Below are 10,974 nucleotides of genomic sequence, written 5' to 3'. Positions count from 1 at the left end.
ATGTTTTAATTAAGTAATTACATTTATGTATGTGAATCAACATTCTTTAAAAGTAGTGTCAATGGCCTATGAAATTATTTAAGAAGTCAAAAATGAAATCGTCGAATCTGGAAATAGGTCATTTATGAATGCCTTAAATATGATGTTCATATTGTTTACCAAAAAGTGTGTGTGTGTGTTTTCTCTCTCTCTCTCTCTCTCTCTCTCTCTCTCTCTCTCTCTCTCTTCTCTCACTCTCTCTCTCCTCTCTCTCCATGAATGAGTTTTAAACATTTGCCTAAGTTTTGCCATTGAGAGCTACACATTATAGAATGGCACAATTCATCTTGTTTGACTGTTAATATTTTTCCACAATAGTACAGGCCCCCACTTCACCCCTTTCTTGTATATGATTCAACTGGTGAAAGCTATGTATGAACATTGGAATCTATGAAGACTGCCCAAAGAAACAACAATAATTAACATTTTTAAAAGATAGGCAACAAAATGAGTGCTGGAATAAAAATGTTTTGAATAATGTTTACCATTTTACCTGATTTGTTCTTCTTCCAGCATATTGCTAGTAGGACCGCGTGGCCTAATGGATAAGGCGTCTGACTTCGAATCAGAAGATTGAGGGTTCGAGTCCCTTCGTGGTCGTTTATAGCTTTTTACATTCAAAGTTCATATCATTCCAAAAGAATGAAAACATTGAAATCCTTCAATTCTTTCGTGTACATTATGCTTTACTCCATCTACTTGACCAATTAATTGATATAACAAACCTAAAAAACTAGTGATTAATGAGCCATTCAGGAAGCAATAACATAGAATGTTTTAATTAAGTAATGACATTTATGTATGTGAATCAACATTCTTTAAAAGTAGTGTCAATGGCCTATGAAATTATTTAAGAAGTCAGAAATGAAATCGTCGAATCTGGAAATAGGTCATTTATGAATGCCTTAAATATGATGTTCATATTGTTTACCAAAAAGTGTGTGTGTTTTTTCTCTCTCTCTCTCTCTCTCTCTCTCTCTCTGTCTCTCTCTGTCTCTCTCTGTCTCTCTCTCTCTGTCTGTCTCTCTCTCTCTCTCTCTCTCTCTCTCTCTCTCTCTCTCTCTCTCCATGAATGAGTTTTAAACATTTGCCTAAGTTTTGCCATTGAGAGCTACACATTATAGAATGGCACAATTCATCTTGTTTGACTGTTAACATTTTTCCACAATAGTACAGGCCCCCACTTCACCCCTTTCTGCTATATGATTCAACTGGTGAAAGCTATGTATGAACATTGGAATCTATGAAGACTGCCCAAAGAAACAACAATAATTAACATTTTTAAAAGATAGGCAACAAAATGAGTGCTGGAATAAAAATGTTTTGAATAATGTTTACAATTTTACCTGATTTGTTCTTCTTCCAGCATATTGCTAGTAGCACCGCGTGGCCTAATGGATAAAGGCGTCTGACTTCGAATCAGAAGATTGAGGGTTCGAGTCCCTTCGTGGTCGTTTATAGCTTTTTACATTCAAAGTTCATATCATTCCAAAAGAATGAAAACACTGAAATCCTTCAATTCTTTCGTGTACATTATGCTTTACTCCATCTACATGACCAATTAATTGATATAACAAACCTAAAAAACTAGTGATTAATGAGCCATTCAGGAAGCAATAACATAGAATGTTTTAATTAAGTAATGACATTTATGTATGTGAATCAACATTCTTTAACATTCTTTAAAAGTGGTGTCAATGGCCTATGAAATTATTTAAGAAGTCAAAAATGAAATCGTCGAATCTGGAAATAGGTCATTTATGAATGCCTTAAATATGATGTTCATACTGTTTACCAAAAAGTGTCTTCTCTCTCTCTCTCTCTCTCTGAAGATGAAGACTGCCCAAAGAAACAACAATAATTAACATTTTTAAAAGTTAGGCAACTAAATGAGTGCTTTAATGAAAATGTTTTGAATAATGTTTACAATTTTGCCTGATTTGTTCTTCTTCCAGCATAATGCTTTGTAGGACCACATGGCCTAACTGATAAGGCGTCCGACTTTGAATCAGAAGGTGGTCGTCTATAGCTTTTTACATTCAAAGTTCATATCATTCCAAAAGCATGAAAACACTGAAATCCTACAATTCTTTTGTGTCATTATGCTTTACTCCATCTACATGACCAATTAATTGATATAACAAACCTAAAAAACTAGTGATTAATGAGCCATTCAGGAAGCAATAACATAGAATGTTTTAATTAAGTAATGACATGTATGTATGTGAATCAACATTCTTTAACATTCTTTAAAAGTGGTGTCAATGGCCTATGAAATTATTTAAGAAGTCAAAAATGAAATCGTCGAATCTGGAAATAGGTCATTTATGAATGCCTTAAATATGATGTTCATACTGTTTACCAAAAAGTGTCTTCTCTCTCTCTCGCTCTCTCGCTCTCTCACTCTCTCTCTCTCTCCATGAATTTTGCCTGATTTGTTCTTCTTCCAGCAAAATGCTGTTTAGGACCGCGTGGCCTAATGGATAAGGCGTCTGACTTCAAATCAGAAGATTGAGGAGCTTTTTACATTCAAAGTTCATATCATTCCAAAAGCATGAAAACACTGAAATCCTTCAATTCTTTCGTGTACATTATGCTTTACTCCATCTACATGACCAACTAATTGATATAAGAAACCTAAAAAACTAGTGATTAATGAGCCATTCAGGAAGCAATAACATAGAATGTTTTAATTAAGTAATGACATTTATGTATGTGAATCAACATTCTTTAAAAGTAGTGTCAATGGCCTATGAAATTATTTAAGAAGTCAAAAATGAAATCGTCGAATCTGGAAATAGGTCATTTATGAATGCCTTAAATATGATGTTCATATTGTTTACCAAAAAGTGTGTGTGTTTTCTCTCTCTCTCTCTCTCTCTCTCTCTCTCTCTCTCTCCATGAATGAGTTTTAAACATTTGCCTAACTTTTGCCATCGAGAGCTACACATTATAGAATGGCACAATTCATCTTGTTTGACTATTAACATTTTTCCACAATAGTACAGGCCCCCACTTCACCCCTTTCTGCTATATGATTCAACTGGTGAAAGCTATGTATGAACATTGGAATCTATGAAGACTGCCCAAAAAAACAACAATAATTAACATTTTTAAAAGATAGGCAACAAAATGAGTGCTGGAATAAAAATGTTTTGAATAATGTTTACAATTTTGCCTGATTTGTTCTTCTTCCAGCATATTGCTAGTATGACCGCGTGGCCTAATGGATAAGGCGTCTGACTTCGAATCAGAAGATTGAGGGTTCGAGTCCCTTCGTGGTCGTTTATAGCTTTTTACATTCAAAGTTCATATCATTCCAAAAGAATGAAAACACTGAAATCCTTCAATTCTTTCGTGTACATTATGCTTTACTCCATCTACATGACCAATTAATTGATATAACAAACCTAAAAAACTAGTGATTAATGAGCCATTCAGGAAGCAATAACATAGAATGTTTTAATTAAGTAATGCCATTTATGTATGTGAATCAACATTCTTTAAAAGTAGTGTCAATGGCCTATGAAATTATTTAAGAAGTCAAAAATGAAATCGTCGAATCTGGAAATAGGTCATTTATGAATGCCTTAAAATATGATGTTCATATTGTTTACCAAAAAGTGTGTGTTCTCTCTCTCTCTCTTTCTCTCTTTCTCTCTTTCTCTCTCTTTCTCTCCTCTCTCTCTCTCTCTCTCTCTCTCTCTCTCTCTCTCTCTCTCCATGAATGAGTTTTAAACATTTGCCTACGTTTTGCCATTGAGAGCTACACATTATAGAATGGCACAATTCATCTTGTTTGACTGTTAACATTTTTCCACAATAGTACAGGCCCCCACTTCACCCCTTTCTGCTATATGATTCAACTGGTGAAAGCTATGTATGAACATTGGAATCTATGAAGACTGCAAAGAAACAACAATAATTAACATTTTTAAAAGATAGGCAACAAAATGAGTGCTGGAATAAAATGTTTTGAATAATGTTTACCATTTTGCCTGATTTGTTCTTCTTCCAGCATATTGCTAGTAGGACCGCGTGGCCTAATGGATAAGGCGTCTGACTTCGAATCAGAAGATTGAGGGTTTGAGTCCCTTCGTGGTCGTTTATAGCTTTTTACATTCAAAGTTCATATCATTCCAAAAGAATGAAAACACTGAAATCCTTCAATTCTTTCGTGTACATTATGCTTTACTCCATCTACATGACCAATTATTTGATATAAGAAACCTAAAAAACTAGTGATTAATGAGCCATTCAGGAAGCAATAACATAGAATGTTTTAATTAAGTAATGACATTTATGTATGTGAATCAACATTCTTTAAAAGTAGTGTCAATGGCCTATGAAATTATTTAAGAAATCAAAAATGAAATCGTCGAATCTGGAAATAGGTCATTTATGAATGCCTTAAATATGATGTTCATATTGTTTACCAAAAAGTGTGTGTGTTCTCTCTCTCTCTCTCTCTCTCTCTCTCTCTCTCTCTCTCTCTCTCTCTCTCTCTCTCTCTCTCTCTCTCTCTCTCTCTCTCTCTCTCTTTCTCTCTCTCTCTCTCTCTCTCTCTCTCTCTCTCTCTCTCTCTCTCTCTCTCTCTCTCTCTCTCTCTCTCTCTCCATGAATGAGTTTTAAACATTTGCCTAACTTTTGCCATCGAGAGCTACACATTATAGAATGGCACAATTCATCTTGTTTGACTATTAACATTTTTCCCACAATAGTACAGGCCCCCACTTCACCCCTTTCTGCTATATGATTCAACTGGTGAAAGCTATGTATGAACATTGGAATCTATGAAGACTGCCCAAAAAAACAACAATAATTAACATTTTTAAAAGATAGGCAACAAAATGAGTGCTGGAAATAAAAATGTTTTGAATAATGTTTACAATTTTGCCTGATTTGTTCTTCTTCCAGCATATTGCTAGTATGACCGCGTGGCCTAATGGATAAGGCGTCTGACTTCGAATCAGAAGATTGAGGGTTCGAGTCCCTTCGTGGTCGTTTACAGCTTTTTACATTCAAAGTTCATATCATTCCAAAAGAATGAAAACACTGAAATCCTTCAATTCTTTCGTGTACATTATGCTTTACTCCATCTACATGACCAATTAATTGATATAACAAACCTAAAAAACTAGTGATTAATGAGCCATTCAGGAAGCAATAACATAGAATGTTTTAATTAAGTAATGACATGTATGTATGTGAATCAACATTCTTTAACATTCTTTAAAAGTGGTGTCAATGGCCTATGAAATTATTTAAGAAGTCAAAAATGAAATCGTCGAATCTGGAAATAGGTCATTTATGAATGCCTTAAATATGATGTTCATACTGTTTACCAAAAAGTGTCTTCTCTCTCTCTCTCTCTCTTCTGAAGATGAAGACTGCCCAAAGAAACAACAATAATTAACATTTTTAAAAGTTAGGCAACTAAATGAGTGCTTTAATGAAAATGTTTTGAATAATGTTTACAATTTTGCCTGATTTGTTCTTCTTCCAGCATAATGCTTTGTAGGACCACATGGCCTAACTGATAAGGAGTCCGACTTTGAATCAGAAGGTGGTCGTCTATAGCTTTTTACATTCAAAGTTCATATCATTCCAAAAGCATGAAAACACTGAAATCCTACAATTCTTTTGTGTCATTATGCTTTACTCCATCTACATGACCAATTAATTGATATAACAAACCTAAAAAACTAGTGATTAATGAGCCATTCAGGAAGCAATAACATAGAATGTTTTAATTAAGTAATGACATGTATGTATGTGAATCAACATTCTTTAACATTCTTTAAAAGTGGTGTCAATGGCCTATGAAATTATTTAAGAAGTCAAAAATGAAATCGTCGAATCTGGAAATAGGTCATTTATGAATGCCTTAAATATGATGTTCATACTGTTTACCAAAAAGTGTCTTCTCTCTCTCTCGCTCTCTCGCTCTCTCACTCTCTCTCTCTCTCCATGAATTTTGCCTGATTTGTTCTTCTTCCAGCAAAATGCTGTTTAGGACCGCGTGGCCTAATGGATAAGGCGTCTGACTTCAAATCAGAAGATTGAGGAGCTTTTACATTCAAAGTTCATATCATTCCAAAAGCATGAAAACACTGAAATCCTTCAATTCTTTCGTGTACATTATGCTTTACTCCATCTACATGACCAACTAATTGATATAAGAAACCTAAAAAACTAGTGATTAATGAGCCATTCAGGAAGCAATAACATAGAATGTTTTAATTAAGTAATGACATTTATGTATGTGAATCAACATTCTTTAAAAGTAGTGTCAATGGCCTATGAAATTATTTAAGAAGTCAAAAATGAAATCGTCGAATCTGGAAATAGGTCATTTATGAATGCCTTAAATATGATGTTCATATTGTTTACCAAAAAGTGTGTGTGTTTTCTCTCTCTCTCTCTCTCTCTCTCTCTCTCTCTCTCCATGAATGAGTTTTAAACATTTGCCTAACTTTTGCCATCGAGAGCTACACATTATAGAATGGCACAATTCATCTTGTTTGACTATTAACATTTTTCCACAATAGTACAGGCCCCCACTTCACCCCTTTCTGCTATATGATTCAACTGGTGAAAGCTATGTATGAACATTGGAATCTATGAAGACTGCCCAAAAAAACAACAATAATTAACATTTTTAAAAGATAGGCAACAAAATGAGTGCTGGAATAAAAATGTTTTGAATAATGTTTACAATTTTGCCTGATTTGTTCTTCTTCCAGCATATTGCTAGTATGACCGCGTGGCCTAATGGATAAGGCGTCTGACTTCGAATCAGAAGATTGAGGGTTCGAGTCCCTTCGTGGTCGTTTATAGCTTTTTACATTCAAAGTTCATATCATTCCAAAAGAATGAAAACACTGAAATCCTTCAATTCTTTCGTGTACATTATGCTTTACTCCATCTACATGACCAATTAATTGATATAACAAACCTAAAAAACTAGTGATTAATGAGCCATTCAGGAAGCAATAACATAGAATGTTTTAATTAAGTAATGCCATTTATGTATGTGAATCAACATTCTTTAAAAGTAGTGTCAATGGCCTATGAAATTATTTAAGAAGTCAAAAATGAAATCGTCGAATCTGGAAATAGGTCATTTATGAATGCCTTAAATATGATGTTCATATTGTTTACCAAAAAGTGTGTGTTCTCTCTCTCTCTCTTTCTCTCTTTCTCTCTTTCTCTCTCTTTCTCTCTCTCTCTCTCTCTCTCTCTCTCTTCTCTCTCTCTCTCTCTCTCTCTCTCCATGAATGAGTTTTAAACATTTGCCTACGTTTTGCCATTGAGAGCTACACATTATAGAATGGCACAATTCATCTTGTTTGACTGTTAACATTTTTCCACAATAGTACAGGCCCCCACTTCACCCCTTTCTGCTATATGATTCAACTGGTGAAAGCTATGTATGAACATTGGAATCTATGAAGACTGCCCAAAGAAACAACAATAATTAACATTTTTAAAAGATAGGCAACAAAATGAGTGCTGGAATAAAAATGTTTTGGAATAATGTTTACCATTTTGCCTGATTTGTTCTTCTTCCAGCATATTGCTAGTAGGACCGCGTGGCCTAATGGATAAGGCGTCTGACTTCGAATCAGAAGATTGAGGGTTTGAGTCCCTTCGTGGTCGTTTATAGCTTTTTACATTCAAAGTTCATATCATTCCAAAAGAATGAAAACACTGAAATCCTTCAATTCTTCGTGTACATTATGCTTTACTCCATCTACATGACCAATTAATTGATATAAGAAACCTAAAAAACTAGTGATTAATGAGCCATTCAGGAAGCAATAACATAGAATGTTTTAATTAAGTAATGACATTTATGTATGTGAATCAACATTCTTTAAAGTAGTGTCAATGGCCTATGAAATTATTTAAGAAATCAAAAATGAAATCGTCGAATCTGGAAATAGGTCATTTATGAATGCCTTAAATATGATGTTCATATTGTTTACCAGAAAAGTGTGTGTGTTCTCTCTCTCTCTCTCTCTCTCTCTCTCTCTCTCTCTCTCTCTCTCTCTCTCTCTCTCTCTCTCTCTCTCTCTCTCTCTCTCTCTCTCTCTCTCTCTCTCTCTCTCTCTCTCTCTCTCTCTCTCTCTCTCTCTCTCTCTCTCTCTTCTCTCTCTCTCTCTCTCTCTCTCTCTCTCTCTCTCTCTCTCTCTCCATGAATGAGTTTTAAACATTTGCCTAACTTTTGCCATCGAGAGCTACACATTATAGAATGGCACAATTCATCTTGTTTGACTATTAACATTTTTCCACAATAGTACAGGCCCCCACTTCACCCCTTTCTGCTATATGATTCAACTGGTGAAAGCTATGTATGAACATTGGAATCTATGAAGACTGCCCAAAAAAACAACAATAATTAACATTTTTAAAAGATAGGCAACAAAATGAGTGCTGGAATAAAAATGTTTTGAATAATGTTTACAATTTTGCCTGATTTGTTCTTCTTCCAGCATATTGCTAGTATGACCGCGTGGCCTAATGGATAAGGCGTCTGACTTCGAATCAGAAGATTGAGGGTTCGAGTCCCTTCGTGGTCGTTTACAGCTTTTTACATTCAAAGTTCATATCATTCCAAAAGAATGAAAACACTGAAATCCTTCAATTCTTTCGTGTACATTATGCTTTACTCCATCTACATGACCAATTAATTGATATAACAAACCTAAAAAACTAGTGATTAATGAGCCATTCAGGAAGCAATAACATAGAATGTTTTAATTAAGTAATGACATGTATGTATGTGAATCAACATTCTTTAACATTCTTTAAAAGTGGTGTCAATGGCCTATGAAATTATTTAAGAAGTCAAAAATGAAATCGTCGAATCTGGAAATAGGTCATTTATGAATGCCTTAAATATGATGTTCATACTGTTTACCAAAAAGTGTCTTCTCTCTCTCTCTCTCTCTCTGAAGATGAAGACTGCCCAAAGAAACAACAATAATTAACATTTTTAAAAGTTAGGCAACTAAATGAGTGCTTTAATGAAAATGTTTTGAATAATGTTTACAATTTTGCCTGATTTGTTCTTCTTCCAGCATAATGCTTTGTAGGACCACATGGCCTAACTGATAAGGAGTCCGACTTTGAATCAGAAGGTGGTCGTCTATAGCTTTTTACATTCAAAGTTCATATCATTCCAAAAGCATGAAAACACTGAAATCCTACAATTCTTTTGTGTCATTATGCTTTACTCCATCTACATGACCAATTAATTGATATAACAAACCTAAAAAACTAGTGATTAATGAGCCATTCAGGAAGCAATAACATAGAATGTTTTAATTAAGTAATGACATGTATGTATGTGAATCAACATTCTTTAACATTCTTTAAAAGTGGTGTCAATGGCCTATGAAATTATTTAAGAAGTCAAAAATGAAATCGTCGAATCTGGAAATAGGTCATTTATGAATGCCTTAAATATGATGTTCATACTGTTTACCAAAAAGTGTCTTCTCTCTCTCTCGCTCTCTCGCTCTCTCACTCTCTCTCTCTCTCCATGAATTTTGCCTGATTTGTTCTTCTTCCAGCAAAATGCTGTTTAGGACCGCGTGGCCTAATGGATAAGGCGTCTGACTTCAAATCAGAAGATTGAGGAGCTTTTTACATTCAAAGTTCATATCATTCCAAAAGCATGAAAACACTGAAATCCTTCAATTCTTTCGTGTACATTATGCTTTACTCCATCTACATGACCAACTAATTGATATAAGAAACCTAAAAAACTAGTGATTAATGAGCCATTCAGGAAGCAATAACATAGAATGTTTTAATTAAGTAATGACATTTATGTATGTGAATCAACATTCTTTAAAAGTAGTGTCAATGGCCTATGAAATTATTTAAGAAGTCAAAAATGAAATCGTCGAATCTGGAAATAGGTCATTTATGAATGCCTTAAATATGATGTTCATATTGTTTACCAAAAAGTGTGTGTGTTTTCTCTCTCTCTCTCTCTCTCTCTCTCTCTCTCTCTCTCTCCATGAATGAGTTTTAAACATTTGCCTAACTTTTGCCATCGAGGTACACATTATAGAATGGCACAATTCATCTTGTTTGACTATTAACATTTTTCCACAATAGTACAGGCCCCCACTTCACCCCTTTCTGCTATATGATTCAACTGGTGAAAGCTATGTATGAACATTGGAATCTATGAAGACTGCCCAAAGAAACAACAATAATTAACATTTTTAAAAGATAGGCAACAAAATGAGTGCTGGAATAAAAATGTTTTGAATAATGTTTACAATTTTGCCTGATTTGTTCTTCTTCCAGCATATTGCTAGTATGACCGCGTGGCCTAATGGATAAGGCGTCTGACTTCGAATCAGAAGATTGAGGGTTCGAGTCCCTTCGTGGTCGTTTACAGCTTTTTACATTCAAAGTTCATATCATTCCAAAAGAATGAAAACACTGAAATCCTTCAATTCTTTCGTGTACATTATGCTTTACTCCATCTACATGACCAATTAATTGATATAACAAACCTAAAAAACTAGTGATTAATGAGCCATTCAGGAAGCAATAACATAGAATGTTTTAATTAAGTAATGACATGTATGTATGTGAATCAACATTCTTTAACATTCTTTAAAAGTGGTGTCAATGGCCTATGAAATTATTTAAGAAGTCAAAAATGAAATCGTCGAATCTGGAAATAGGTCATTTATGAATGCCTTAAATATGATGTTCATACTGTTTACCAAAAAGTGTCTTCTCTCTCTCTCTCTCTCTCTGAAGATGAAGACTGCCCAAAGAAACAACAATAATTAACATTTTTAAAAGTTAGGCAACTAAATGAGTGCTTTAATGAAAATGTTTTGAATAATGTTTACAATTTTGCCTGATTTGTTCTTCTTCCAGCATAATGCTTTGTAGGAC

At 34.2% G+C, this 10,974-nt stretch overlaps 9 non-coding genes across 9 annotated transcripts; all 9 read left to right on the top strand.

The window, feature by feature from the left end:
• The first annotated feature begins 566 nt into the window (after positions 1–566).
• On the top strand, positions 567–639 carry TRNAR-UCG (transfer RNA arginine (anticodon UCG)). The gene has a single exon. It is a non-coding gene; the product is annotated as a tRNA-Arg (tRNA).
• Positions 640–1,419: 780 nt separating this feature from the next.
• TRNAR-UCG (transfer RNA arginine (anticodon UCG)) lies at positions 1,420–1,493 on the top strand. Its single transcript has one exon. It is a non-coding gene; the product is annotated as a tRNA-Arg (tRNA).
• A 1,758-nt stretch (positions 1,494–3,251) lies between these two features.
• Positions 3,252–3,324, top strand: TRNAR-UCG (transfer RNA arginine (anticodon UCG)). The gene has a single exon. It is a non-coding gene; the product is annotated as a tRNA-Arg (tRNA).
• Positions 3,325–4,071: 747 nt separating this feature from the next.
• Positions 4,072–4,144, top strand: TRNAR-UCG (transfer RNA arginine (anticodon UCG)). Its single transcript has one exon. It is a non-coding gene; the product is annotated as a tRNA-Arg (tRNA).
• An 826-nt stretch (positions 4,145–4,970) lies between these two features.
• TRNAR-UCG (transfer RNA arginine (anticodon UCG)) lies at positions 4,971–5,043 on the top strand. Its single transcript has one exon. It is a non-coding gene; the product is annotated as a tRNA-Arg (tRNA).
• A 1,756-nt stretch (positions 5,044–6,799) lies between these two features.
• TRNAR-UCG (transfer RNA arginine (anticodon UCG)) lies at positions 6,800–6,872 on the top strand. The gene has a single exon. It is a non-coding gene; the product is annotated as a tRNA-Arg (tRNA).
• Positions 6,873–7,628: 756 nt separating this feature from the next.
• TRNAR-UCG (transfer RNA arginine (anticodon UCG)) lies at positions 7,629–7,701 on the top strand. Its single transcript has one exon. It is a non-coding gene; the product is annotated as a tRNA-Arg (tRNA).
• An 850-nt stretch (positions 7,702–8,551) lies between these two features.
• On the top strand, positions 8,552–8,624 carry TRNAR-UCG (transfer RNA arginine (anticodon UCG)). Its single transcript has one exon. It is a non-coding gene; the product is annotated as a tRNA-Arg (tRNA).
• Positions 8,625–10,382: 1,758 nt separating this feature from the next.
• TRNAR-UCG (transfer RNA arginine (anticodon UCG)) lies at positions 10,383–10,455 on the top strand. Its single transcript has one exon. It is a non-coding gene; the product is annotated as a tRNA-Arg (tRNA).
• Positions 10,456–10,974: the final 519 nt, after the last annotated feature.

This window comes from Ambystoma mexicanum, chromosome 7p, assembly GCF_040938575.1.
Source record: "Ambystoma mexicanum isolate Mex_15411 chromosome 7p, UKY_AmexF1_1, whole genome shotgun sequence".
Lineage (NCBI taxonomy): Eukaryota > Metazoa > Chordata > Amphibia > Caudata > Ambystomatidae > Ambystoma > Ambystoma mexicanum.
The sequence above is the reverse complement of the archived record's forward strand: the minus strand, read 5'-3'. Positions and strand labels throughout refer to the sequence as shown.